Raw genomic sequence first — 25,415 nt, 5'->3', positions numbered from 1 at the left:
CCTTTCTATGTGTGCTGAATTCTGCAGCACACAGAAAGAGGAAGACAACTCTCTCGATTGTTTTTGTGCAGGAAGGGTTCCTGCACAAAACAATCATCCCCACAATGCAGGCATCCTTGCACTATGGTGCAAGGATGCCTGCATTGGTGCTAGGCAACAATTTGTGCACAAGCACAGGAGTAGAGGACAGAAATGCACTGTATCTTGTAGATGTCTAGGTAACTTACAGTTCGGGCCAATGGACATCTGCTTCAGCGAAACATTTGCATTACAAGTAATTTTCTTTGCTGTCAACAAAACTCAAAATTCCTTCTTTTACATAAATTTAATTCCACCTATAACACTTTCATCCCAGTAAAGTTTGTTTAGGTTATGTTCAGCTTTGGCTTCCACTGCATTTCCACGTGTTAAATGTCGGCTCGTGAAGGATGTGATTCAGTTCACAAGATGGCAGTTGTGAATGTTACTTAGAGGCTTTGTACCTTGAGCAGCATCCGTAAAAATCCCTTTTTTGCTGAGTATAGTTGATTCCAAGTATATTTTTGCTGAGGCAAGTTCTGTGACATGATGTACGGGCACTGCTATGTAAAAAAGGAATATGCATTTTTTAGTTCCTGTGGTTTAGTCAGCAAGAGCCACATATGGCACATTAGGTGGTCAAGAGACGCACATGCACCTTCCGTAGAGCTCCTGTTTTGCTGTTTTCAGACCAGAAGCCATCACCAACAAGACATGGTGAAGGACAGTCTTGAGAGAAGGGAATATTTTTTTCTGAAAACATTAGCATTTTTTATTTTAAGACTTTATTTAACTATCAGTGGTGGCCATAGCTCATATGTTTATTTATCCAAGTCTGCATCCGCAAAACACCCTTTCCACAGCACACCTTTGCTCAAGAAGGATAATCTGGACTTCAGAACCACTTCTAGTTTTGTATCTCAGCCCAGTGTTCCGACTTGGATTGTAAGCAGCAGCAATCTCAGCAGCAGGGGACAAAGAGGGCTGAAGACAGTCAAAGGGGATTTAAGTACCAGGAAAGGTTGTATACTATTAACGATGGATGCAAAGCTAAAGACTCGCTGACACAGTTGGTGTCTTCAAAGTCAGAATGAAAGTTGTTATCATTCGGCTGTGCGCCTTCCTGCTCCAGTCTTGCTCCAGTGAGAGTCTTTGCTTCTGGTTCTCGGTCTCCTCATTTTAAAACTGTGTCCAGCACCTGCCACACTCGAGCAGACACTTGTGTTCTGAGGGTCTCTTCAGCATCTGTGCAATGCAGATCCCCAACAGGAGTCATCAACAATTCTGCACTCAATGCTATTTTCAGTGCACAGATGTGCACGATGCAAGGGCAAATTGCGGCTTCTATGTGGGAGGAGTTCAGGGAGTAGCTTCACAATGCTGAGACTAACATACGTGTGGTGCGGCTCCTCTATAATAGTGGAGGACTGTCGCCCCCCTGCTCAGAGTCAGGCAGTCACAAATAAAATGATAAGAAAATAATGTTATTATTGTTTTATTTATCACTGTCAGACTGAGCCATGCAAGTGTAGGGTGGGTGGAGGCCGGGCCATGGCAGGAGGGGGAGTGTTGGGCATTGTAAAGTGTGCATGTTGGTTTGGCCGACCGTCGTAGGCCAGCTAAACCGACATGGGCACTTACATTTCTCCAGCCTAGATGTGTTGCACAGTCAGGTGGAGAAATGGAACAGGCTCCCTGTGCCTAAGTGAGCGTCAAACCAGCCCGCTCAGGCCAATCCCAATGCTGCTCTCATGCTTGATATAGCACCAGAGCAGCATCTGGATTGGGAGCTTGTGCTTGTGCCCCAGTGACTGCCGGACGGACGAGGAGTACTGAGGCGTACGGGACCAGAGCTGCAGGTAAGTTATCATTTTTTTATTTTCCCCCCACTCAACCCGCCCCCCTGATAGCCCCTCCTCCACCACTCCACTTTTGAGTGGCAGCAGCCATCACTGACATACATGGCAATGGACTCTATTCTGGCAGGAAACTCACAATTTTAGAAGTGAGAAATGACTTTATTTGAGCTGTCTCCGCCTAAGTTGCCTATGGTTCAATATATGTCAGTGGGAAAAAATGCATTCTCCCAGTTTGTTTTTCAAAATCTCACAATTTCTAGCTTTACAGTGTTGGCAGTGATACAATGTTGCCACTTGCAGTGGCTATGATGTGGTCAGGCATTGCTGATTTTGCTTCTTTACTGCAACAGAAGAACTGCTGCAGAGTTTGTGTAAAAGTGCAGAGCGATTTCACAAGCCCTGGAGAGTGCAAACCATGCCTTTGGGTCAGAGACAGCTGTGGATTATGTATAACACAGAAGGGTCCATCTAATAAAAGACGTATCTAGGCATCATTTTACCTAATAAATTTAAAAGCTCATAACAAGGTACTGTAAAGATGTAAGGCTGCAGGAGCTAAAAAAAAATAAGATAACAGAACATAACATGGGATAACCAGAAGAACATAAGAAGATCTGAATCACTGCACCAATCATGACTGAGGGTTCACCTAGAGTACTGCGTGCAGCTGGGAAGGTCACTCTAGAGACAGTGCAGAGGACAGCCGCAGCACTAGCCTTAAGGTGAAAGAGGAAAGGACTGAAATATACATGGTCTGGGAAGAGGCAACTGCCAGATATAATAGAAACATTCACATATCTCACTGGAATAAATGCACATCGTGGTGTGGGCAACGTTCTAGAATGTGGTTCTTAAGTTATGAATCTGCTGAGGATTCTCAGCAGTACAAGGATGTTGTTACCTTAAGAAAGCCTAATAAAACCTTAAAATTGGCTTGGACCACGAGCTGGAGGGAAGCAATCAGTGACAGAACTCAAGCTAGGGACAAATACAGCAAAGTTCTATTGTTGGTAGTATGAGTGCAAAGACAGAGAGGCAGTAGTTTTGCCACTATATGCTGTCTGATCTTTAATTTGAGTAATACCACCAGAGGAAGTGTGGATGAAATTTTTCCACGCTGTAGTATTATAATCATTACGGGTTCCAAGGGCTAGTAAGGGGACCAGCGAGGTAACACCGCTAGCTTTACCCTATCACAAGCTACAAAACCCATCAGGTATACCTGGTGAAATTTGCGCTGTAAAAGAATGTTCGGTAGTCCCTATCTGCCAAAATTAATAACATTCTGGGGCTAATTTATGAGCTTTTTTTAGAGCCGTATATTTTGAGTGTTGTGGCTTCATGATAATATTCAAAATGTGTATGCAAATATTTTGCAATGCATTGAATCCTCTTGTAGATATACATTATTCTGCTAATCTTGTGTTTTTATGTGGTAAATTTGGTCCTGAAACACCCTTGAGAACCTTGAGTAATTACTACATTTCATATTTCAGAAAGTCATCATGACATGATGCAGTATTGTGCTGTTGTACAATTAAGTAGTGTTACTTATGAAATGTAGACATTTTATGTCAATAATTTTTAGTTTATCCTCAATGATATTTTTCAATATTGTAATCTTGGTAAAGCAATATTTATACTAATTGTTTCATGTTTAGAATTTAATGTATAAAACATTAAGTACATTTATATCTATGCATTTGTATACGCTGTATGTACACAATAAAACCTTTCCAAATTTGCAAGTAAAGTGGCATACGTAAGTGCATGCTGTGATGAAGCCTTGGAGGCTGCAGAACGCCGTTCTGCTAATTTCTGCTTTATATTTAGTGATTGCACCTACTTTCATCAGGTATGCAGCCCATTGTAATTTTGCAATATTACACATTTTTTACCATATCTGGTATTTTGACCGATGCAGTTACCTCAACTAGCAACATGCACACTGTGTAGAAGGAGAAGTGATTTATTTAAAAAGTGCCATAACTGTCACTCTTGTAAAGCACTTGCATTTGTGTGAGTCTCCTGCACAGCTTCAGGGAGCACAGATTTGGGAAGCAGGAGAAACATAAGGGGCATATTTAAGAAAAGTGGCGCTGCACACGGTGCAGAGTCACTTTTCTTGCGCACTTACCGCCCTCCTCCTACCACCACCATGTGTGCGCCATATGTAAAATACAGCGCACCATGGAGCAGGGTAGGAGGTAATAGCTTCATTTTTATGACACTATTGATGTACTCGGCAGGAGTAGCACCAGCATTTTGCCGCTACTCCTGCAGAGTACATAGGCGCCCATTGTAAACAATATTGTGCCCTCTTTTAACGCCTGCTCTGAGCAGGCGTTAAAAGTGCTGAAAACAATTGAGCAAGGAAATCTACTAGATTTCTTTGCGCCATTTTTTTGCCCCCCCCCCAGAATGAGGAATGTCCCCTTTGCATACATTCTGCCTGGTGCAGGCATAATGTAGCGCAAAAAGTTACAAAGTAGCCCAATGCATGCATTGCACCACTTTGTAAAAATGGCGCAGGGATTATGACTATCTAATGAAACATTAGCGTCAAAAAAATGACACGGTGTAGTGTGGGTAGATGGAGCTGGGGCTCTTAAATATGCCCCTAAGTGTCCTGCCTGATTATAACAAATGAAATGTTATTTTAAATTGCATATCTTTCATGCAGCCTCTGCTGCATGGCATATCTTCTATTAAATGAAATGTTATGTGACGTTGGAATGGTAATGGTTGCAACTTTGCTTGGAAATAAATTCTATTGTAACCAAGGGCTATATTTATGAGAGGCTTGTGCCTTAGGAGCGCCACTTTTTTGGATGCTCCAGTGCTGCAAGCTTCTTAACCATATCTACGAGGCCACATAAAGCCACTCTGCATGGCTTTGCATGGCCTCAAAGATATGAAGTAAGACAAAGTAGCTCTAGTCGCTGTGTAGCCTTACTCTGCACCACAGAGGCGCTCCATGGGAGTTTTCCCACGCAACACCTATGGATTTTGGCGCTGCCCCAGATTTACTTAATGACATAAACCTGGGGCAGCGCCAAACCCTTATGCCTCCCCAGAGCAGGTGTAAACAGGGGAAGTATTTTCATTAACCTCATTTTTTCCTCTTTCCATGTGTGGCAGCACACATAGAAAGAAGAAAAAGCCTTTCAGGATTCTTTTTGTGCAGGAAGTTGTCCCTTCTTAGGCAATAACAATACTGCATGCAACACAAGGCTGGCCAATTGTGCGTCAGTGCAGGGGGAAAGGACAGGAATGCACCATATTTCATTTCTGGAATACGGTGCTTTCCTGCCCTTTCACATTGGCCCACATGTGCACCATGTGGATAACCTGGGGTAAAATGACTCATGGTGAAGTTGACATCCACCTATCTATTACTGGTAAAGCCTTTAAAAGACAGAAAAAGCATTCACCCTGAGCTCGGCTGAATTCCACTGAAACAGCATGGACATTTCTCTCGGGTTGCAGCCAATTCACTTTTGTTGACCTTGTTCTCTAGCCGCCATTTTAGAGAACTGGCCATGTAATGTCCAAGATGAATTGGATGGAATCCCTGCTGCATTGCATGTAGTGCCACGTGCGTTTGAAAAGACTCTACACCGTCTCTCTCTATTTAGAAGGGAAGGCATCTGGAGCAAGTGCTGGCAGAGGAGACTGAATTATATTTGATACTCACGGTGTTGAACTAGTGGGTCAGGGATTGAGTTTGGAGGTAGAATGACCTCTCTCTAGCTGAGACAGGGATTCATCAATGTTGGTATCTGGTGCCTAGAACTTTTCAGTAGTTTAATTCCACAAAGTGCTTATCCAGGTATGGAAGCACACATTCTTTCTGCAAGACTGGAATAGAATTGGCTAGTTCTGACCACCGATGACTGACAGTTGTAGATAGATGTTAACCTGCCCTTCTTATCCCCTCCCAAAAAGAGATTCTCCCTCTACCTGAAGAGGAGAGAAGAATTACCTGCGTGCTACACTGAAGAACACGTAGCATCCTGTCGGAGTCCATTGGAGAGGTGTTTTCTTTCTCCATTTCGCACCAGAGCTGACAGCATCTGTCTCATGCAGACCCTCAAAGCTATTCCACAAAGCTGGACCCATGCATTTGCCCCTGTGGAATCTCTTTCCTAAGGGCGGAAGGATCATACTGTTCGACTGCAAAAAGGAGTCCCATTGTCCTTTTAGAATTTCATATTTATCATGGACTTTGAAACCACACTGTGGGAAACCGGTCAAAGTGGAAAAAAGTGGATTGAATCTTTGACAACTTGTCTCCGTGTAGGACTGATATCAGCCTTATTGTAAAAAAGTTGTGCGTTGTAGAAACATTTAAACTGAAAAACCGTGGGAAACCTTCCTAACCTTCAGCAAAAAGACACAGCTTTATGACCTGATATTTTTGGGATAATCTGCGAGGTAATGCACGAGTGTGTGCTCACTGTATGTGACCTACTCCAGTTCTAGCCAGTGTCAGGCTCGAAAACACTGACTTTTTGTAACTTTTTTATTTTTATTTATGAGATGTTTTTCTGTGTAGTTCTACATTAATCTCACTGGATGTTATTGCTTTAAAGCATGGGGATAGCATAAGCATTTGTACATCAAGATACATGGGTTACATGAATATTATGAACAGCATCGTAACATGCCATAACGAACATCACATTTGACAATACAGATCTATTACGTTTAGGGCCCATATTTATACTTTTTTAGCGCCGCATTTGCATCATTTTTTGACGCAAAAACAATGCAAATTTACAAAATACCATTCTATTTTGCAAGTTTGCACCGATTTTGCATCAAAAAAACGACGCAAATGTGGCGCTAAAAAAGTATAAATATGGGCCTAGATTTATACAATATTCATTATATGACCCAGATCACAAAGACATTTGCTTGAATGCATAAATAGTACCTTAAGCACAGTGGGGTCCGGTGACATTTGAAAGTGGTGGGGCGGAAAACTTCAGCAAGATGTGAACTGTTGCGAGCGAGCAAGCCCGACACACTTATGGGCGGCTCCGGGGGGGGGGAGTTTGTTTCTCTCCCGTGAATTATTTTAAAATAGAGTGCTCAAATGGTTCATCTCTAAGTAAATTTGAGAAAGCAACAAGGTTAATACAGCAATAGTGAAATTATAGTTATGACATCAATAAAGAGATTTCATATGCTAAGGATGTTGGTAGCTACTTATTCAGTATAACTACAGAACTTCACAACAGACCGAGATAACAATGCTGAGTGCCTCACAGATTTGCTTATTTATTGATATACCTTTTCAAGCGAAATATACTGAGGAAATAGAAGTTATTGTGATTTGTCAGACTGGACACAACAAGACAGCAAGGAATAAACATTAAAAGGCAGTAGGACACCTTACAAGGCCCTGTAGGTCTCATTCAGGGGATGAAGAAATATGATATGGCCTGTAAACAAACTATAAAATAACATCCTGCTTCTTCAGTTCCACTTTTCACTCTTTTTTAGCCCAGCACTTAAGTTTCAGCCCTTGTTCTTTTCCCATAACACCCATGTTAACTTTGTCATGCAAATATTTACCCAGGTATCAGATGATCACCATGTAAAATAATATCCTCTAACCTGATGTTCTAAACGCACACACACCATGGACATCTTAAAGATTTTGGGGGCCCCTGTTCAGAACAGTATTGAACTTATAATCCAATTTCAGGTCTTTCATTTCCTCTTTAGCCGGGTCGCAGAGTGCATAGGCGCCTTCATCCAAATTCTAAATGTGTTTACATCTAATATTAAGGGATAGTGACTTGTGTTGTCAATATCGTGATATACCAGCAGCTCACTAATATTACTGCAAATAATCTCTGTGACACCCTCCCATTTCTCACATGTAAGGTCCTTTGATCTAAAATAAACTTTTTTATGGATGCTCCATGAAACATAAACACAACATTACTCTGCAAAACGTATGTAACAGACTCTTACACATCATCCATATTTAAAATAATTTAAAGAAAAACTGTTTTTAAAACACTCATTCAAGACATATTCTAGGTCATTAGGGCAAGACTCTCTGCAGAACAGAGTTGGCACTATCAAGGGCCCACTTTACCCATGCATGAAAGGCGTCTCTGACACACATCACTGAGTCCTTAAGTATACCAATGCATAGAAATGTGATTTTGTTTTGGATTTACAGCTCCTCTGGGGAGCAGCTTCACTCTAAGGCCCATATTTATAATTTTTTAGCGCCACATTTGTGCCGCTTTTTAACGCAAAAGCGGCGCAAATTTACAAAATACAATTGTATTTTGTACATTTGCGCCGCTTTTTGCGTCAAAATATGACGCAACTGCGGTGCTAAAAAGTATAAATATGGGCCTAAATTCATTATTCTTACAGCCACACGTGGTACACCATCCACCACAATGGATATTTACATGCAGACAATTTTTAAAGACATACTCTGTCGTGTCAACTTGCCAGGATACAAAGGGAAGAGCGGGCAAGACTCCCAAAATCAGCCTGCTTGTTATTTCATTTCAAATTACCAGATTTGGCTAGAGCCCGCAAAAGACACTACCTCCTGCCTTGAACAATTACAAGCACAGGTCGAACATGCGCAATCGCTCATGACGCCAGGCCAGCCACAGTGATTGAAAAGTGCTGAAACGTCTCCCACTTTCATCCTGTGAGAGGAGCAACAAAACTGCCATTTTTCCTGCTGGGTATCGCGACTGAACTTGCCGACCGCAGAGCCCAGAAAATAGGTTGCCTTTGGGGTTAGAGGGTGTTGGACCTAGCCCTTTTTGCAGGGTCATCCCCAAACTTTTTGCCTCCTTTCTCCTATTTTCCCTGACCTGTCTTTGTTGGCTTTTGAACTCTGAGCACTTTACCACTGCTAACCAATGCATATGCTCTCTGTGTAAATTGTACTGTTAATTGGTAATATGCATGATTGGCATATTTGATTTACTAGTAAGTCCCTAGTAAAGTGCACTAGAGGTGCCCAGGGCATGTAAATCAAATGCTACTAGTGGGCCTGCAGCACTGATTGTGCCACCCACATACATAGCACTGTAATAATGTCTCAGACCTGCCACTGCAGTGTCTGTGTGTTCAGTTTTAAACTGTAAATTCGACTTGACAAGTGTCCCCACTTGCCAGGCCTAACCCTTCCCTTTTCCTACATATAAGACACCCCTAAGGCAGACCCTAAGTAGCCGCATGGGCAGGGAGCAGTGTATGGTTAAGGTAGGACATATACTATTGTGTTTTATATGTCCTGACAGTGAAATACTGCCAAATTCATTTTTCACTGTTGCAAGGCCTATCTCTCTCATAGGTTAACCGGGGGGTTGCCTTTAAACATGATTAAAGCATAGCTTCCCTTTGGGAGCTGATAGACATGTGTAGTTTGGGACCTCTGAACTCACAATTTAAAAATATATATTTTAGTAAAGTTGGTTTTAAGATTGTTGTTTGTAAATGCCACTTTTAGAAAGTGGGCATTTTCTTGCTTGAACCATTTTTGTGACTCTGCCTGTTAGTGGATTCCCTGTCTAGGTTAGTTTGACAGTTGGGCTGTTTGCACCTCTCTCCAGACAGTGACACAAAGGGGGCTGGGTTGTAGCTTGCATATTCCAATGATCCATCTGTGCTAGGAGGCAGGGGAGGAGTGGTCACTCGCACCTGAAAGGGCTGTGCCTGCCCTCACACAATGCTGACTCAAACCCCCTGGTGTACGTCTGAGGCCTTGCCCGGGAAAGGCAGGATTTCACAATCAAGTGAGACTTTCCTTTGAAGTAAGCCTACTTCAAAGGCCAAAATGGCTATAAGAAGATTACCCAAACCCACAGACTTTAGACACTTCTTGTGGTAGACACTCTATCTCACAGACACTTCTGGACAAGAAACCTGCTGGTGAAGAATCCCTGAACCAGACCGGCCTAGAGGAAATGCCTGGCTGCTGAAAGGACTCACTGGGACTGCTTTTCTGACAAGGACTGCTGCCTTGCTGTTGCCCTGCTGCCTTGCTGCTTGCTGCTCTCTGGCTGGGTTGAGAAGTGCTCTCCAACGGCTTGGATAGACCTTGCCTCCTGTTCCCTGAAGTCTCAGGACCAAAAAGACTTCACTCCTGCAACTGGACTCCTTGTGCGGCAAAAATTCCACCCACAGCCTGCTAAAAACAATGCACAGCCTGCCCCGCCGTGAAAAATTCACCGCACGCCGAACCGGAATGACGCAGTGCGACAGCGCAAGGAGAAGATTGACACGGCACTTGTGTTGCGACTGGAACTTCGATGCATGGCCCACCGGATCGACGCACAGCCGACCCAGGACGACACAGCTCGACTTCCAGAGAGGAAGCGACACAGTGCCTGCCGTGCGGGAGAAATTTCCACGCAACGCCAACTGGATCGACACAGCGTCTGTGACTTCGCTCCGCAAGCCCAGGATTCCACGCACAGACCCAGGTGTGCCAGAAACCCCTGCAACCTGAAGAGGAACCAAATCCACGTTCCGGAAATCAATGCACAGCCTTCCCCTGCGTGGAAAATAACCAAGCAAGTCAGTGTGCGAAGGGGCGAAACCGACGCACACCTCCACATTTTCCACGCATCACCTCCTCTGCAGTCCCTTGCGTAGATTTTGAACGCAAACCAGATACTTTGTGCTTGCAAGAGACTTTTATTGTTTTTTAGAGATATTTACTTGTTTTGCCAAGACTTAAGACACTTTGGTGGTCATTACAACCCTGGTGGTCGGTGTTAATGCGGTGGTAATGTCTACCAGGAGCACGAACGCCGGCGGCGAAGACCACGGTGAGTACTGCACCTACGACACAGGGGATGGGGGAGGGAAAAAACAGGGACACACACACGCAATACGCAACACCCCCACCCCCACCCTCACCCACGACAACACACACACTAATACAGCATGATACATTACAGTTACACCCCCAACTCCCTCGAAGAATGCAAAGACAAAAGGAAATGAGTGTAACCATCGTAATATTTTAAAATCCAGGATGCAAAAATATATATATATATATACACTATAAACAAAATATACACCAAGAATAGTAGTCCATGTGGTGCTCCATTGAAGTCCATGGAACACTGGGCCCACACGGTATGGGCGAGGCCCACACAAGATCCCCGACCATGATGGAGAGAACACTGCAGGGGCATCAGATAGCAATAAAACAGGAACCTCAGGGGGAAGGGAAAGGGGGGGCACCTCAGCCGGTTGAGTGCACAATGCCAAATCCACGAGGGGGGCACATACCCACTGTTCCATCCTGGGGAGTGCAAAGCCACAGTCTCTTTAGTCTAACAAGTGGGTGGTTTGCCCACTGTTCCATCCTGGGGAGTGCAAAGCCACAGTCTCTCAAGTCACTACAGTGGGTGGGTTTCCCACTGTACCATCCTGGGGAGTGCAAAGCCACAGTCTCTCAAGTCTCTACAGTGGGTGGGTTGCCCACTGTTCCATCCTGGGGAGTGCAAAGCCACAGTCTCTCAAGTCTAACAAGTGGGTGGTTTGCCCACTGTTCCATCCAGGGGAGTGCAAAGCCACGGTCTCTCAAGTCTCTACAGTGGGTGGTTTGCCCACTGTTCCATCCTGGGGAGTGCAAAGCCACAGTCTCTCAAGTCTCTACAGTGGGTGGGTTGCCCACTGTACCATCCTGGGGAGTGCAAAGCCACAGTCTCTCAAGTCTCTACAGTGGGTGGGTTGCCCACTGTTCCATCCTGGGGAGTGCAAAGCCACAGTCTCTCAAGTCTCTACACTGGGTGGGTTGCCCACTGTTCCATCCTGGGAAGTGCAAAGCCACAGTCTCTCAAGTCTCTACAGTGGGTGGGTTGCCCACTGTACCATCCTGGGGAGTGCAAAGCCACAGTCTCTCAAGTCTAACAAGTGTGTGGTGTGCCCACTGTACCATCCTGGGGAGTGCAGAGCCACAGTCTCTCAAGTCTAACAAGTGGGTGGTTTGCCCACTGTTCCATCCTGGGGAGTGCAAAGCCACAGTCTGTCAAGTGGATGCCTTTCTCCACTGGTTCTGGAGGGGGCTTTGTGCCCAGAGTGCTTCATCCTGCCATGGACTGAGGTAGTGGATGTGAATCTCCACTGGTTCTGGAAGGGGCTTTGTGCCCAGAGTGCTTCATCCTGCCAAGGACTGAGGTAGTGGATGCCTTTCTCCACTGGTTCTGGATGGGGCTTTGTGCCCAGAGTGCCTCATCCTGCCAAGGACTGAGATACTGGATGTGAATCTCCACTGGTTCTGGAGGGGGCTTGGTGCCCAGAGTGCTTCATCCTGTTCGTGACGGACTCAGTAGCGTCAGTACCCTTGGCGCACATGGTCCCGCGGTGCTTGTGGTGGCGGTGCCCTGTTCAGCGGTGCTTGTGGCGGCGGTGCCCTGTTCAGCGGTGCTAGTGGCGGCGGTGCCCTGTTCAGCGGTGATAGTGGCGGCAGTGCCCTGTTCAGCGGTGCTTGTTGCGGCGGGGTCCTTTGCAGTGACTCAGCTGCTGGCGGTCCTGTCTGGCCCAGTGGGGCTGGTGCTGGCGGCCCTGTCTGCCCCAGCGGGGCTGGTGCTGGCGGTCCTGTCTGGCCCAGCGGGGCTGGTGCTGGCGGTCCTTCATGGCCCAGCGGGGCTGGTGCTGGCGGTCCTTCATGGCCCAGCGGGGCTGGTGCTGGTGGAGGCCTCCTGGGCAGCTGTGACAGTGGCGTTGGCCTCCTGGGTAGCAGGGCTGGTGGCGGTGGCCTCCTGGGCAGCAGGGCTGGTGGCGGTGGCCTCCTGGGCAGCAGGGCCGGTGCTGGCGGTGGCCTCCTGGGCAGAAGGGCTGGTGGCGGTGGCCTCCTGGGCAGCGGGGCTGGTGCTGGCAGTGGCCTCCTGGGCAGCGGGGATGATGGCAGTGGCCTCCTGGGAAGCAGGGCTGGTGGCGGTCGCCTCCTGGGCAGCAGGGCTGGTGGCGGTTGCCTCCTGGGCAGCGGGGATGATGGCGGTCTTTTCCACCGCGCTGCTCTTCCCAGCCTTGCTGACTTTCTTGTGGCCCTTCTCGATCTTGGAAGGTCTCGCAGCTGAATCCACACTCCCACCTGTACCCCTGGGAGCGGCTTTGGTGGCTGGAGTCTTCCCCCTCTCCCATCGGGCACTGGCCAACTTTTGATGCTTGACAGGTGGGGGACTGTCCGTGCTGTGGCTCCGTGCCACACTGGCTGCCCTGGTGGCTGGTGCACTCCAGATTCAGGTGACTACAGGCACCACTGGTCCCGGAGATGTTGTGGCTGAGGTGCAAGGTTGGGACCTGGAGAGTCGGGCCCTAGGAGACGGACAGGATGGGGGAGGTGTGGGAAAGAGGTCAAGGTTGGACAGGAAAGGTTTTTTGGGAACACTGGGACGGGTAGCTGGAGGGGGTTTGGGAGTGGAGGAAGAGGTTGTGTTTGTAGGAGATGTTCGTTTGGTGACTTTGGGTGAAGGTGCATGCGCTTGAGGCTGTCGTGAGGTGGATGGCTGTTGGGTGGGTGTGTGCCTGCGTTTGTGTATCTTTGGAGGGGACGTCACAGACACACTGGGAGAGGACACAGGGGACGTGTGAATGGCAGTGGGGGTGGTGACTGCACGTGAGCGGGGTGTGGTGGTGGGTGTGCTGGTGATGGAAGTAGTGGCTGTAGATGTAGTGCATGCAGGTGTAAGTGTAGACGAGACAGGGAGGGAGGAGGGAGACGAGGAGGAGGGGGACACAGTGGAGGCAGTGGATGTTGGTGTCTGCATGTGTGTGATGCTTGCGTGAGTGCCTGTGGGATGTGTGGTGCTTATGTTTGCCAGAGCTTCCCTAGTGTGTTGAGGTGTGTGCATGCTGGTATGAAGGTGTGCTTGGGATAGGCTGAGATAGAGGGGATTGGGTCTGGGTGGAGGAAGTTGGAGGGGGGAGGCCAGAGACAGGGACAATGGCTGCCATCAGTGCTGAGGCCAGAGTCTGAAAAGCTCGCTGAAGGGCCGTCTGACCAGAATGGATGCCCTCCAGGAATGCATTTGGTTGTTGCAACTGCCTATCTACACCCTGGATGGCATTCAAAATGGTAGACTGCCCAACAGTGAGGGACCTGAGGAGGTTAATGGCCTCCTCACTGAGGGCCGCATGGGTGACTGGGGCAGGGGCTGAGGTGCCTGGGGCGAAGGTGATGCCCACCCTCCTGGGTGAGCGGGCACGGGGCAAAGGCTGAGGGGCTGCTGGGAGGGCACTGCTGGTAGGGGGGGTGGCAGCTGTACCTGTAGATGCGGGGGGCACAGATGTTGCCGCCACCACAAGGGAGCTCCCATCAGAGGACGAGTCCGTGTCACTGGTGTCAGCTCCTGTCCCCGCCGTGGAGCTCCCCTCACCCTCCGTACCACTGGTGAACTCCGAGTCCGTAGTGTCGCCCTCCAGGGCCATGTGGGATGCAGCTCCCTCCTGCTCTGGTGCCACTGCTCCTCCGCCTGATGATGCTAATGCACACAAGAACAGGGAGACCACAAAAAGGGGGGGACGACAGAAGAAAGACATGTTGAGTGCATGCATTACTGCTACCATTGGCGGACATGACAGACACAGAAGCCCCCTGCACTACGCCGAGGACTTGGCCTCCACTGTTCAATCCTTGGGACATGGCCTACAAGGCAATGGACGATATCTGCACACATGGGTGACACAGGAGCCTGGTTAGGTGTACTTGGCACTGTACACAGGTGGGTATGGGGTGCCACAGGGTCTGCCAGAACAAGGGGACCTAACTAACACACTCGCCCTGGCATAGGGAAACCTAAAGCCCACCTCCCCCACCCAGACACCCCCACTGCACGCAAAATCAGCAGAATGAGAGTGTACTCACCCCCTTGTGGCTGCTGTGATGCCCTCAAGCGCCCATCCAACTCCGGGTACGCCATCGCCAGGATCCTGAACATCAGGGGGGTCTTGGGAGGCCATCCCCAGCTGGGCCTCCGCCGTCCTCTTGCTCCAGCAGCGAATGTCCTCCCATCTCTTACGGCAGTGGGTGCTCCGTCTGTGGTAGACTCCCAGGGTCCGGACGTCCTTGGCGATGGCACGCCAAATATCTTTTTTCTGGTGGGCGCTGACCTACATGAATTGTACAGGGGGAAAAGAAAAGTTATTACCAAATGCACCGTCACAGTCATTGGCTCCCATCCCTACCCTTGCCATGATGCACATGCACTCACCGTCGTTTCATGCACGCCTCAATCTCCCCCCCCATCTTTCATCCACCCCACTCCACACAGGCATAGCCCATACAGCATGCTCCCAGTGTATTAACCTGTTTGTCTGGAGGACCGTAGAGTAGCGTGTACTGGGGGAGGACCCCATCCACGAGTTTGTCCAACACCTCTGATGTGAAGGCAGGGGCCCTTTCCCCAGATGCACAAGCCATTGTCTCTTCCAGACTGAGGTCACAGCAGCACCTGCAGTGTAGGTCCTCTTCTGTTGAAGATCAGGTGTCGCGTGATTGAACAGGTAGAAAATGGCTGTCACGACGGGGCGGTGCGCACCGTCACCCCCGGCGTACATCATCATTGGCTTCTGGGACCCGTAGGGTCCAATGTTAACCAATGCAGCATTGCGCCGCGGTCTTCAACCGCCTAACGTGACGGTGTACAACGCCAGTGCAGTTATCTCACATCCAATTGTCCCACTTTACAGGTCAGGCAGCCGCCATTTCAGGGGCCCACATGGCTTAATTTTTAACTGCGTCACACATACCTAGGCCTTGCCTCAACACTCATACAGGCCAAATATCAGATTATGATTCGTGTTCTGTGTAAGCTGTGGGTACGTACCTCTGAGTTGGTTGACTCTGTGCTCGCTGTTGTCCTTCATAGGCACTGTGCGCTGGGAGGAGGTGGCGGCATCCTCAGGTGTACAGACCGCTGGTGGACCTGTCTACAATGCAGGAAAGACATGTGATCATCACCTACAGGCTTGACCGTGCCACAATCCTGGAACTGTGTGCCCAGCTGGAGCCAGACCTGATGTCAGCTATCCGCCATCCCACAGGAATCCCCCTCAAGTGCAGGTGCTGTCAGTACTCCATTTCCTTGCAAGTGGGTCATTTCAAACAACAGTGGCCATAGCATCAGGGATGTCCCAGCCTATGTTTTCCAACGTGTTGTCCAGAGTGTTGTCTGCCCTGCTGAAACTCATGCAGAGCTACATTGTTTTCCCTCAGGTGGAGGATTTGCCTACAGTGAAAGGTGATTTCTATGCCCTGGGACATATCCCCAACATCATAGGTGCAATTGATGGGACCCATGTGGCTTTGGTACCCCCCGCAGGAGTGAACAGGTGTACAGAAACCGGAAGAGTTATCATTCCATGAATGTGCAGATGGTGTGTTTGGCAGACCAGTACATCTCCCATGTTAATGCCAAGTTCCCTGGCTCAGTGAATGACGCCTACATTCTGAGGAATAGCAGCATCCCTTATGTGATGGGTCCAGAGGCACCGTGTGTGGCTATTAGGTAAGCACCTGGAAGCAAGTCTGTGGGAATGGTTGTCTGGGTCTGGGGATATCCCTACAGGTTAGTGCATGTCTAACAGTTGTCCCTAGCCATTTTCAGGTGACTCTGGTTACCCCAACCTGTCATTGCTACTGACCCCAGTGAGGAATCCCAGGACAAGGGCAGAGGCACACTACAATGAGGCCCATGGGTGAACTCAGTGGATAATAGAGCGGACGTTCGGCCTCCTGAAGGCGAGGTTCAGGTGCCTCCATATGACAGGTGGATCCCTATTCTACTCACCAAAGAAGGTGTGCCAGATCATCGTGGCCTGCTGTATGCTTCACAACTTAGCTTTGCGACGACAGGTGCCTTTTCTGCAGGAGGATGGTTCAGATGGCGGTGTTGTTGCAGCTGTGGAGCCTGTGGACAGTGAAGACGAGGAAGCAGAAGACGAGGACATAGACAATAGGAACTCGGTGATCCTGCAATATTTCCAGTGAGACACAGGTAAGAATACAAACCTGCCTATTATATGTACTTTAACACTACTACCTCTCTGCTGTCGTTTTCACCCAGTGTATGGTCACTGAGTTGTCACTTTCCCGTACGATTTCACAGATGTGGGACCCACTGTGTGACATCTGCTTTATTTCCAAATGGACTAGAGCTGTGTGACATTACATATGGAAGAGCATTTTGACACTGTAATTGCTAATACACTATTTCAAAATCACAGACTGACTCCAGGTTGTTTTGTGCTTCAACTGTGTTTATTTGAGTGCTCAATATTGGTGGGGGTTGTAAAATTGTGAGGGGTGATGGTGGAGGAATGTCCATGGCAGAGTCCAGTCTATTAGTCTCACAGGTGTATTGCCCAAATGGGCATAGGAAGTGGAGCTGGGGCAGTTTGAGGATGGACAGGGTGACAAAGTGGGACATAAGGATGACATTCAGGGTGGTCTCATTTCTTGGCAGGAGTCTTGGCATCGTTCTCTGTCTTTGTCCTGGATCTCAGGGACCGCTTGCGGGTGGTTCTCCCTCTGCAGGGGGTGGGGTGCTGGTGTGGTGGTCCTGTGGTGGTCATATTACACAAGGGAGAGTAATTGGGAGCAAGGAGAGAACCAAACCGTACTCTACTCCCATAAGAACACAATCACAAAAAGGGAGTACGGGTTAGTTGTAATGTGGGTAGGTCATTAATGTACTAATTATGACGCTAAGCCACTCAAAAAACCTCGACTAGAGGTGTAAATTATGTACGCTGTGTGGTGGTGTGAGGTCTGCGGGGTGTAGGGGAAGGGAAGTTTCCTTTACGGACTAGGTGGTCTCACACACTATGTAGTGTCATGCTTCATCATATGACCACCTAGCCCCACCCAGGTAGGACAGTGCCACCTGGGCGGACTCAACCTCACTGTTAAAAGAACAGGAGGGAGTGCGTAAATTGGACTTAATTCTGGAAAGTAGGGATCCAGCTATACTAGGGGAATAAAAACACCTACTCAGGTACCCGGGTAACTTTTAATAGGGGTCCTGTGCGGTGTGGTTAAAAGGAATGGGGGACCAGTGCAAGAACAATGACTCACAAGGTCACCTAACTAAAAGGAGTAGCCGACATGTTTCTGCCCTTATGGTTGAGCTATGGTGAGTCTCTGGGCATTCATCAGGGCATTGGATCCCTGTAGTAATTACTACTTGACCGCTTCACAAATACGTGAAAGAGGAAGGGCCTACCTTAACCAAGATAATATCTGGGGAGGACCTAAAGAAAATGGGATGAAAAACAGACCAAAAACAATGTGAAAGATAAAACACTGCAAACCAATCCACACGTGACATAATTCATACAGGCTGCAGGGGTGCTGGTTGCAAATATAAATACAGTAGTGTCAAGGTTATGCACGGCGTACACTAAGTAAGGGAAGACCATTTCTTACCCTCACACTTGAGGCTACTAGCCTCTGGTATCCTGGAGAGGGAGCGTCCCCTTATAGTCAGACTCTAGAGTTCAAGGGGAAAGAGAAAGAGCAGAAGGGAAATCATGAAAGTAGTGAGGGGAATGCAGAGGAGAAGAAGAGGGGAAGAAATGAAAGGAAAAAAGGAGAAAATAAGAACTGAGAACAAGAGGGGAAGAAACAGGAGAAGAGGGATAAGAAAAAGGTTAAAAAAGACAAAAAAGGGGGATAAAAGGGGATAAAGAAGGGGGGCTGGGGGCGGGGAAGAAAGAGGGGAGGGAGAAAGGAGGGAAAGAAAAAAGAAGAACAAGGTAAAGAGAATGGAAAAAAGAAAGAAAAGGAAGGCAGAAGATCAGGGGGAAGGAGAAAGAAATAGAAAAAGGAGAGAAGGGAAGAAAGGAGTTCAAAAAAGAGAAGACAGAGACTTCTTATCTGTATCTCCAACGCTGTCTGACTCACTGCATCAAAGGTGGGCGCTCTCTGTGCGCCTATACCGACCTCTCGTTCAGGACCGCTTGAATGCAATGGCCAGGAGTTGAGGGGTAGATATAGTGACCTTAATTAGGACAGGTAGCAGCTGAGGTAGATCACCGTCGCGGCCCGGGGTGGGCGGGGCCGGAAATATGACGTGCTCCCCACAAATATGGTCATTGCCCGGCGAGGCCCGTTGTGGCCATGGATATGCCGTGGGACAGAAACTGTGGGGAGGCGCTTGGTGGAGCGCCAAAAAGAGACGCTGCCCAAGTGCAGGGAAACGCCGGTGAAGGCGCGCGGGCCGCGTCAGCCAGTACACCGTGTCTGGCTAGCCCCGCAAGTGTCGTCGGGAAACGTAGTTTCCCGGCTGCACTCTCTGTGTGCTGAAGGGTGTGTGTCGCCGGGAAACATAGTTTCCCGGCGGCACAGCACGGGCACACTGGGGAGGGGGGAAAAAAAGAAAAGCAAAGATAGGAAGGAGGAAAGGAGGAGGATGGGGGGGGGGGGTTGAGGGAAAAAAAGAGAAGAGAAAAGAGAAAAGAGAAGGAGGGAAAGGGGAAGGGGAGGGAGAAAAGAGGGAAAAAAAGGAGGGAAAAAAGGGAAAAAAGGGGAAAGAAGGGGCAGGACGGGGAGGGGGAAGGCAAGGGGGGGAAAAAAACACGGAGAGGGAAGGGGGACGGGGGACGGCACATACTCAACATGGGGAAACATGTGAGGGGTATATAGAAGGGGGAAGGAGAACCTCCAGACAAAAAGGGGGGGGGGGTTTGTCGAAGAGGAGAAAGAAAGAACGCAAAGGGGGAAAGAAAGAGAAAACGGAGAAGGGGGGGGGGAAGGGAGGGGAAAAAAAGAGAGAGAGGGGAAGGAGGAGGGCGGGGGAATGCACAGGAGGGAACCAACCAGGTTCACCCGTGTCAGGAAGAGAAGAGAAAACTAAGTAGGACGGAATGTGATCCAGAGGGAAGGAGGAAACGAAAGCGGATCAAGGGGGGAAAAGAAAAAGAAAAAGAAAAAGACCGGAGGAAGGAAAAGTCAAGGGGCAGAGTATGTGGGGGGGGTTTCTAGGGTTGAAGCGAGAACCAGGGTATCTCATCGTTTAATCCAATCGTGTCTGTGTGCAACCTCCAAATCCAGCGTTGCTCAGCCCTAAAAAGTTTTTCGGACATGTTAGGGGTCCTTCTCCGTTTTCTCTTTCTTTCCCCCTTTGCGTTCTTTCTTTCTCCTCTTCGACAAACCCCCCCCCCCCTTTTTGTCTGGAGGTTCTCCTTCCCCCTTCTATATACCCCTCACATGTTTCCCCATGTTGAGTATGTGCCGTCCCCCGTCCCCCTTCCCTCTCCGTGTTTTTTTCCCCCCCTTGCCTTCCCCCTCCCCGTCCTGCCCCTTCTTTCCCCTTTTTTCCCTTTTTTCCCTCCTTTTTTTCCCTCTTTTCTCCCTCCCCTTCCCCTTTCCCTCCTTCTCTTTTCTCTTCTCTTTTTTTCCCTCCCCCTCCCCCCCCATCCTCCTCCTTTCCTCCTTCCTATCTTTGCTTTTCTTTTTTTCCCCCCTCCCCAGTGTGCCCGTGCTGTGCCGCCGGGAAACTACGTTTCCCGGCGACACACACCCTTCGGCACACAGAGAGTGCAGCCGGGAAACTACGTTTCCCGACGACACTTGCGGGGCTAGCCAGACACGGTGTACTGGCTGACGCGGCCCGCGCGCCTTCACCGGCGTTTCCCTGCACTTGGGCAGCGTCTCTTTTTGGCGCTCCACCAAGCGCCTCCCCACAGTTTCTGTCCCACGGCATATCCATGGCCACAACGGGCCTCGCCGGGCAATGACCATATTTGTGGGGAGCACGTCATATTTCCGGCCCCGCCCACCCCGGGCCGCGACGGTGGTCTACCTCAGCTGCTACCTGTCCTAATTAAGGTCACTATATCTACCCCTCAACGCCTGGCCATTGCATTCAAGCGGTCCTGAACGAGAGGTCGGTATAGGTGCACAGAGAGCGCCCACCTTTGATGCAGTGAGTCAGACAGCGTTGGAGATACAGATAAGAAGTCTCTGTCTTCTCTTTTTTGAACTCCTTTCTTCCCTTCTCTCCTTTTTCTATTTCTTTCTCCTTCCCCCTGATCTTCTGCCTTCCTTTTCTTTCTTTTTTCCATTCTCTTTACCTTGTTCTTCTTTTTTCTTTCCCTCCTTTCTCCCTCCCCTCTTTCTTCCCCACCCCCAGCCCCCCTTCTTTATCCCCTTTTATCCCCCTTTTTTGTCTTTTTTAACCTTTTTCTTATCCCTCTTCTCCTGTTTCTTCCCCTCTTGTTCTCAGTTCTTATTTTCTCCTTTTTTCCTTTCATTTCTTCCCCTCTTCTTCTCCTCTGCATTCCCCTCACTACTTTCATGATTTCCCTTCTGCTCTTTCTCTTTCCCCTTGAACTCTAGAGTCTGACTATAAGGGGACGCTCCCTCTCCAGGATACCAGAGGCTAGTAGCCTCAAGTGTGAGGGTAAGAAATGGTCTTCCCTTACTTAGTGTACGCCGTGCATAACCTTGACACTACTGTATTTATATTTGCAACCAGCACCCCTGCAGCCTGTATGAATTATGTCACGTGTGGATTGGTTTGCAGTGTTTTATCTTTCACATTGTTTTTGGTCTGTTTTTCATCCCATTTTCTTTAGGTCCTCCCCAGATATTATCTTGGTTAAGGTAGGCCCTTCCTCTTTCACGTATTTGTGAAGCGGTCAAGTAGTAATTACTACAGGGATCCAATGCCCTGATGAATGCCCAGAGACTCACCATAGCTCAACCATAAGGGCAGAAACATGTCGGCTACTCCTTTTAGTTAGGTGACCTTGTGAGTCATTGTTCTCGCACTGGTCCCCCATTCCTTTTAACCACACCGCACAGGACCCCTATTAAAAGTTACCCGGGTACCTGAGTAGGTGTTTTTATTCCCCTAGTATAGCTGGATCCCTACTTTCCAGAATTAAGTCCAATTTACGCACTCCCTCCTGTTCTTTTAACAGTGAGGTTGAGTCCGCCCAGGTGGCACTGTCCTACCTGGGTGGGGCTAGGTGGTCATATGATGAAGCATGACACTACATAGTGTGTGAGACCACCTAGTCCGTAAAGGAAACTTCCCTTCCCCTACACCCCGCAGACCTCACACCACCACACAGCGTACATAATTTACACCTCTAGTCGAGGTTTTTTGAGTGGCTTAGCGTCATAATTAGTACATTAATGACCTACCCACATTACAACTAACCCGTACTCCCTTTTTGTGATTGGGTCCTGTGGTGGTGCCTCCTGTCCACTAGCGCCAGCGGAGGTGGTGGGCAGTTCATCGTCCAGGCTAGTGTCAGGGGCCCCTTGTTCGTGCCACAGTGTCCCTCCTGGTGTTGAGTACTTCCTTCAGCACCCCTACGATGGTGTCCAGGGTGGAATTGATGACTCTGAGTTCCTCCCTGAAGCCCAAATACTGTTCCTCCTGCAGGCGCTGGGTCTCCTGAAACTTGGCCAGTACCTTTGCCATTGTCTCCTGGGAGTGGTGGTAGGCTCCCATGATGTTGGAGAGGGCCTCGTGGAGAGTGGGTTCCCTTGGCCTGTCCTCCCCCTGTCGCACAGCAGCCCTCCCAGTTCCCCTGTGTTCCTGGGCCTCCGTCCCCTGGACCGTGTGCCCACTACCACTGCCCCCAGGTCCCTGTTGTTGTTGGGGTGGTGGGTTAGCCTGGGTTCCCTGTTGTGGTGGAAACACTGCTGATTTACGTGTCCTGGGGACAGAGGTATGGGCCCGCTGGGTGGGTGCTGTGCTGGTGTTTCCCGAGAGGAGGGAAGCTCTGTAGTGGTCTGTGACTGTGTGAAGGGAACCGACTGTCCCGAGGTCCCCGATGGGCCGGGCTGGTCATCTAGATCCTGTTGGACAGAGCTGCTGTCATCACTGTGGGCCTCTTCCGTTGGTGGTGTGGACGTGTGTGGACCCTCCTGTCCGGTGACGTTGGGTAGGGGTCCTGCAGGGGTATAAAAGGATGTTTATTACATCTGTGTGTGCCATGGTGTGCAATAGGTAGGTGACCGTGTACCCCAGTGCTTGCATTCCTGTGTGGGACCATGTGTGATGGTGGTTTAGGGGGGTGTATGGGTATGTGCAGTGGCCATGCTTTGGTGATCGGTGTCCATGCTTTGGTGTTGCATGCAGGGCTTGGTGTTGGGATGGGTGGTTTGTGATGTTGGGACATTTGTGAGGAGTTGGAGTGATGGGGTGACGGTGAGGATGGGAGTATGTGATGGCATGCAGGTAGGGTGGGGGATGTAATAGTTAAGATTTGACTTACCAGAGTCCATTCCTCCATCTACTCCTGCGAGGCCCTCAGGATGCAGAATCGCCAAGACCTGCTCCTCCCATGTTGTTAGTTGTGGGGGAGGAGGTGAGGGTCCGCCGCCAGTCCGCTGAACCGCAAGGTGGTGTCCTGAGACCACGGAACGCACTTTCCCCCATAGGTCGTTCCACCTCTTCCTGATGTCATCCCGATTTCTTGGGTGCTGTCCCACTGCGTTGACCCTGTCCACTGTTCTGCACTATAGCTCCATCTTCCTGGCTATGGAGGTGTGCTGCACCTGTGATCCGAATAGCTGTGGCTCTACCCGGACGATTTCCTCCACCGTGACCCTGAGCTCCTCCTCAGAGAACCTGGGGTGTCTTTGCCGTGCCATGGGGTGTGGGTGATGTGTGGGGTGGTGTGTGTAGTGATAAGTGGGGTGATATTTAGTGGTGTGTTGTGTGAGGTGCGTGGAAGTTCTGTGGGTGATGGTATTGTGTGCCTGTGGATGCTTGGTAGTTGTTTGTGGTGTCTCTGTCTGGCCTTCTCTCGGTAATTGTGGTCGTAGGGGTTTGTGGGTGATGTGGGGGGGTGTTTTATATTGTAATGGGTGTGTGGGAGTGGTGTGTGTATGTGTATCAGGTGTGTGTATTTCAAATTGTCCAATGTGGTAGTGTTTTGTAAATGTGTGTGTATTTTGAGCGCAGAGGTGTGTACTGCCAATGGAATACCGCGGTTGAAAGACCGCTGCGTGGATTCGTGTGTCGTGATAGTGTGGGCGTATTTCTGTTGGCGTGACGGTGGAGGTTTTGTTATCGCCAGTTTATCACTGACCTTTGGTGTGACGGACTTGTGTGGGTGTCTGAATTTTGGCAGATTCCGAGCTGTGGGTCATAATAGCTGTGGCGGATTTCCGCGGCGGTGTGTTGGCGGTCTTCTGCACGGCGGTAAGCGGCTTTTACCGCCAAAGTTGTAATGAGGGCCTTTATATTACTTTTACAGTGATATCTCAACACCTACTCAATTAATCAATCAATCAACTTGTTGAGCGTGCTACTCACCCTGTATGGTCTCAGGGCGCTGAGGGTTGGGGGGAGGCTACTGCTCGAAGAGCCAGGCCTTGAGTTGCTTTCTGAAGGACAGGAGGTCCTGGATCTTGCATAGGTTGGTGGGGAGGGCGTTCCAGTTTTTGGCAGCGAGGTGGGAGAAGGACCTGCCTCCGGAAGTGGTACGGTGAATGCGAGGGACTGTTGCTAGGACGAGGTCGGCAGAGCAGAGCTGGTGTGTCGGGATGTGGAAGTTAAGTCGTTCGTTGAGGTAGACCGGTCCAGTGTCATGGAGGGCTTTGTGAGCGTGGATAAGGATTTTGAAGATGATCCCTTTGTTAACGGGGAGCCAGTGGAGGTCTCTGAGGTGGCCTGAGATGTGTTTGTGGTGAGGAAGGTTGAGGATGAGGTGTTCTGGATGCGCTGGCGTTTTCTCTGAAGCTTTCCCGTGGTTCCCACGTAGAGGGCGTTGCCGTAGTCCAGTCTGCTGCTCACGAGGGCATGGGTGACTGTTCTGGTTTCTACAGGAATCCACCTGAAGGCCTTGCAGAGCATGCCGAGGGTGTTGAAGCAAGATGGAGTTGACTTGCTGGGTCATGGAGAGAGAAGAGTCTAGTATGAAGCCGAGTTTGCGTGCGTGCGTGGGTGGTGGGTGTCGGGGGCGCCCAGGGTGGCCGGGCACCAGGAGTCGTCCCATGCTGATTTGTTGGGCCCGAAGATGATGATTTCATTTTTTTCTGAGTTCAGCTTGAGGTGGCCTGCTGTCATCCAGTTAGCGATGGCGAGAAGTCCGGTGTGGAGGTTGTTCTTGGAGGTTGTGGAGTTCCTTGTGAGGGAGAGGATGAGCTGAGTGTTGTCCACATAAGATATAATGTTGAGTCCGTGGGGTCGGACGATGCTGGCAAGTGGAGCCATGTAGATATTGAAGAGGGTGGGGCTGAGTGAGGATCCCTGGCGGACTCCGCATATGGTCTTGGTGGCCTGTGACCAGAACGGGGAGGCAAACTCTTTGTGTTCTTTCGGAGAGGAAGGAGGTGAGCCAGTTTAGGGCTTTGTGACGAATTCCGGCGTCGAAGAGGCGTGTGCGAAGGGTTTGGTGGCATATGGTGTCAAATGCTGCGGAAAGGTTGAGAAGGATGAGGCCAACGGTTTCACCCTTGTCAAGCCTGGTCCTGATGTCATCGGTGCAGGCAATGTGGGCGGTCTCAGTGCTGTGTTTTTTGCGGAATCCTACTTATTGCATTTTAATAGTTTTGACCTG

Source organism: Pleurodeles waltl, chromosome 6 (genome assembly GCF_031143425.1).
Source record: "Pleurodeles waltl isolate 20211129_DDA chromosome 6, aPleWal1.hap1.20221129, whole genome shotgun sequence".
NCBI classification, from domain to species: Eukaryota; Metazoa; Chordata; class Amphibia; order Caudata; family Salamandridae; genus Pleurodeles; species Pleurodeles waltl.
The sequence above is the reverse complement of the archived record's forward strand: the minus strand, read 5'-3'. Positions refer to the sequence as shown.